This window comes from Lissotriton vulgaris, chromosome 3_1 (assembly GCF_964263255.1).
Source record: "Lissotriton vulgaris chromosome 3_1, aLisVul1.2, whole genome shotgun sequence".
Classification (NCBI taxonomy): Eukaryota; Metazoa; Chordata; class Amphibia; order Caudata; family Salamandridae; genus Lissotriton; species Lissotriton vulgaris.
The window spans coordinates 1,138,197,536-1,138,202,741 of record NC_141689.1 but is presented as its reverse complement, the minus strand read 5'-3'; the positions used below and the strand labels follow the sequence as shown (position 1 = coordinate 1,138,202,741).

The window sequence follows — 5,206 nt, the reverse complement described above, 5'->3', positions numbered from 1 at the left end:
GCCAGCGTAGGGGAAAGCACACGCATGCATTGCATTGTCGTCAACACAATGCATCCATATGCTTTGAAAATTATGCAGCTCTGCGCAGCAAAATGGCTTGCGGCGCAACGCTGCATCATTTTCTTGTAAATGAGGGGCATATTGACCACCCCCAAATTCATGCAGTGAATTAACTATGCCTAAGTGCTTTAAAAGTGTAGAAATCAACAGGAAACTCGCCACTCTTTGCAAATCGTATACCACTTAAAGGCTCATAATTACCAGTTTGAACTTAATAAATTAATATTATTTTTGGAAATTCATTTTTCAAAACAAAAAGTTTTTATTTATTTCGGTCTCTTCAAGAAGTAAACTATTTACATACATTTGTTTGCATAACATTTCCCTTCCAGTGGAAGAACATTGCTACACCTTTTTAAAAATGGTAAAAATCTGTTCTAATTTATTTACATTTTTTTGTGTAATACTTGCATTGCATTAATGGGCGAACAAAATTACATTGGTACGAAGAAAGGCTGTTGCTACTAGAGATGCTTCAAGAGAAGGTGCATGGAGTGCAATGTTTTTTGAAAAATCGAGTACGTTACAATAATCCCACTGTGTGAGCACTGTACAGATGAACTAGAATGTATGTGCACCTGATAAGTGACTCAATTGAATTTGCACTTTTTGGATATGCATGCACCTGGCAATTTCTTGATTTGGTTCCAAGAATTACATTCATTATATCCAAGTAAGGTGCTAGCAAGGATTCTGAAAACCTCGTACTTTGCATACCGTTCACAATATTAAAGAATTTAAAAAATGGGTAAATAAATTCATAAACGAGAATGCTACATGGTGCCCATTTAACCATGTGCCAAATGTATCTTTTAAAACTGATACCTCTATTATTGAAGCTAAGAAAATGAAATGGCAAGCTAGTCATTGTTGACTAGGACATGAAAACTACAATTAGATATTCAAAAGCTGCTGTCTAGAATAACAGTATAAACAATTTTAGAACATGCACTGGTGTGTGTTTTACATGGAAAACAGACGCCAGAATTGACATATACTACATAGCATGGCATCTGCTTCACTTAGGATTTACAATGAGAAGACTTCAAATCTGTGTATCCTTCCGCTGAGGTACCACAAGGTGAAATACATGGACAGTAGGAACATGTGGTAACTTGATATATTTAAACCAAGGAGCACTTTGCTAGACTGGCTGCTGAGGTATCCATATTTCTGGTGCTCTGTGGTGTCTTTCTGTATATAAAGGACCCTATATTCATGGTGTCAATCAAATGCTGTTGGAGGTTCCAGACTGTTCGGTTATTAAACTAATGTTCCCAAGTCAGGCAATGAGCCAGGGACCAGGCACTTTACTCAGGAAGCACCAGGTGTGGGTGAGGACAAGGGTGCACTTTTCTCCTCTACATCTTTGAAAACTTTGGTGTATCGGACCTCTGGAAACGGTTTAATTTCTCAGGATTATTGGATGCCATGTGTGAAAAATCACGGATTACGTCCTGGTAGGTCTCGTCACCTGGCTGTCCATACAGTCCTTCAGATTCCCGCATCTCCTCATTCATTCTTGCCACTCGCAACAGGGTTACAATATCAGCATTTGCAGCTTCAAGTGCAATAGTCAAGGGGCATTTTCCTTCTTCATCTTTGGTGTGCTGATTTGCCCCACGCTTCAGAAATAAGCAGACTTGCCCGGTGTGCCCTAAAACAGTTGCATGATGCAGGGGTCCTCTGCCATGCAGGTCCATGTGATTAACATTGGCACCATTCTGCAGCAGGAACTCACAAGTGACCAAAGAGCCCCCATGCACAGCCTGAATGAGGGGTGTTGCTTTGTTGTCCTCTGCATTCACCCAGTTAACATCTGCGCCATGCGCCAATGCTTCTGCCATATCAGGAAGGCTTCTCTCATGCGCAGCTCGATAAAGGTACAGCCCTGGATGAAACTGTTTTGAATCCTGTAATACTGAAGAATCTCGCTTCTCGACTTCTAGGACTGGTTGATGCAAACTTTTTGAGGATACAAAAGAGGCAAGAAGTTCTCGAATGCCTTCTGAACTGAAGTGCAATACACTGGCATTGCTTTTCACTGAACTTCTGGCAGATGTTGAGAAGTGGTCCTGTGATGCCAGGGACTTCTCAGAACTGCTGAGGTCTTCGTTCTTGCACTGGGAATAAGGCCTTTCCTGTCCATCAGGAGGGTGTGAAGCAACGCAGTCCTGGTTCACAAACCTCTTTTCCATGTACTTTGCTCTGATATATGCCTCCTTTTCCACTCTTGGACTTTCATTGTCTGGCTTCTTTACTCCAAGGGTTTTCAATTTAGCTTCATATATTCGATTATTAATTTGATTTCCCAGTTCACACATCAGCTTTAGTACTTCAGGCTCCCATGTATCTAACGTTAATGACCTTACTTTTGAAATGTGCACACCAAGGCTCCTGTGTATCTCAGAACACTCAATGCACAGGATGATTCCAAGATTGATGCTGGCCCATTGCGGATCCGCCAGACCACAATCGCAGCAGACCGAGTTTCCAGCGATACACTGGATCCGCTGTAAGGCACTTTCACCTTTAACTGATTTTTCTTGCACATTGCTGCCAGAGTCCAGACTTCCTGTAGAAGGTGGAGATTTCTTATCCAGCTTCTCCGTCTCATCACTCTTTTCTCTATATGCTGCAGCAATGCCGGTTTGGACAGCTTTAATCCATGCCTGTCGCAGCTTTTCTGAGTCAGCCTGTAGCATGCGGCTCTTTGTTGGTGTGACTACTTCAAAGCAGAAACGTCTTTCTATGTCTTCAAAGTGTTTAACTGTGCAGAGCCGTAAATCTTCAAAAACCACTGTGGGGTTATCCTTCATTTTTTTCTGATATACCAGTTGGTTGTTTTGTATTGAGAACCAGCGCCTGTTCCAAGCTTTAAAGGCATTAGAGGCCCTTTTAAAGAGATATCCTTCCACCACAATGCCATTAGCAGTATCAACATTGTATTGAAGTCCGAGATCATCGTTGGTGAAATCCTCCTGCTGAATAGTGGAGTGTTTTTGTTCCATGTCCCTCTTCTGCTTTGCTGCATGCACATCAAGCCGATCCAGCTGTGAACCAAGCTCTTCCATGTGCGGTTCAAGTTCACTGAAGAGATCGTAGCCCTGGTGGAAGAAGCCGAGATGTGCCTTCATGAAGGACAACATCGATTTTAACATTTCAGACCTCCGCCTTGACTGAAGAACATTGATTTGAAGGACGTTGTCCAAAGCTATGTGCTGGAAGCACTTTCTTTTTGCGATTAAGATGTTTGTTGCCTCCTCCACCTCGTGCAGTTTTGTTCTTTGAACTTGGGCATGTTTAACTAAAGCGTTTTCTTTTTCTTTACTGACCTTATCAAACTGCTTCTTTGCATCTTTGAATTTTGGAAGATCGTCCTGAATAAATATCTGGAGCTGTGTTTGAATGGATCTCTGAGCTTTGTCAAACAGGATTGTGTGATAATTGATCATTTCTTGGAGGCAGTCTGAAAACTTGGTCAAGCTAGACTCAATCACCACATCCTTGCTCGAATACTCTGCCAGGTCCCGCATGCCATTCATAAATTGCTTGTTGGCAGCACAAAAGGCCTTGCCTGCATCAATCATGCCACTACATAGCTTAACAAGCTTATCAAGTTTCACTTCCAGTCCCGTCACATCACCTTCAACCTCCTTCAAAGCGGCTCTGAAACGGGGAGAGTCCTTCAAGCACTCCTCGAAATCAACGGCCCCCTTCATGCTGTCGCCTCGGCCCCTCCCGGGCGATCAAGGTGAGGGCAGGAATAAGGAGGCAGCAGCAAGATGAGGGGGTCTGAGCACAGCAGTTGAAGTCTGTCACTCTTCAGCCTGCCTCACCGCTGCGCAGCTCTCAGCCCTCGGCGCTTCCTCCACTTCTGAGCACGGTCCCTGCTGGCAGACACTCCTGTCTCCTAGATACGCACGTAGACATAGACAACAGACAACAATGCAAGAGTCTGAGCGTCATAGACACAAAATATAGAATCAGATTGTGGTCCTCAGCAGGGTTCCATCAATGTATTTGCATTATCAGCAACAAGGCAATTTATCATTGGAGGTAGTGGTCTTTAATAATTTTTCTGTACATAAGCAAACCTGTTTTTTTCATTGTCTGGTCACAAAGGTCCATTTTAAAGGAAGGTTTCTGCAAGCACAGACACTCCTGCTCCCCAGAGTCTTTGCCAATAAGGGATACCTGTCTGCTAAACTACTATACTATTGAACGTGTTACAGATTATTTAACACCTCACAGATGCCTTAATTAGGACTGTGGATTCTGTAAAACAAGATGTTTATAATGTCCGAAAATCAATAGATCAATACAGCTCTTGATTGACAGTTTTTACTTTAGGGACATGTATTTTTTTCTTTCACACTTGCTCCATCCGGGGGCCTTGGAAAGAGAAACCATTAAGAGTAAGTGAGGTCTGCAGTCAGCAGGTATGGGTCCATGGCCAAGTTTTGTACATGAGGAACAGCAGTATAGACTAATACATCACCAGAGAACATCACATTAAATTCAAAGGAACACATAAGCACACATCTTAATTTTATCCAGGCCCAGCTCCAGGAATTTTTATTAGGGTGGGCCAAGTGTGCATTCGGGTGGGCCACGGCGGGCCAGATTTGTCACTTATATGTCTAGCCAGGCCTGCTTCAGGGCCCTCCTTTATCTCTCCTAAGTCTTACAAGGAAGGGCCAGTAAAGCTCATTATTTTCTTTTCAAATCTCTTTCTAAATGTTCTCACTCTCAAAAAGTTTTCTTTTTCATGTAATATCCCCTTGATGGAAAGAGAATGTTTCTGATGTTAGAGTATCAGGCAAGTGACACTTCTCGGGCTCTCCCTCATGACCTCCTCCTTGGATCCCTTCACTGCCACCCTCCTCCAGCGCCCCTCATCTCTCCGTAGCCCCCCCTATTGATCTCTTCCTCAGATTCCCTCAATGCCACTGTCCACCAGCGCCCCTCATCTCTCCGTAGCACCCTATTGACCTCCTCCTCAGACTTCCTCACCAGCGCCCCTCATCTCTCCGTAGCACCCTATTGACCTCCTCCTCAGACTTCCTCACTAAAACCCTCTTCCAGTGCCCCTCATCTCTCCGTAGCCACTCTCTCCTATGCATTTCATTTGTTGTATATCTCT

The 5,206-nt window shown here is 43.5% G+C and overlaps 1 pseudogene; it reads right to left on the bottom strand.

Moving 5' to 3' along the window:
• Nucleotides 1-1,421: 1,421 nt before the first annotated feature.
• LOC147727568 (arf-GAP with coiled-coil, ANK repeat and PH domain-containing protein 2 pseudogene) lies at nt 1,422-3,782 on the bottom strand (annotated as a pseudogene).
• Between the last annotated feature and the right edge of the window lie 1,424 nt (nt 3,783-5,206).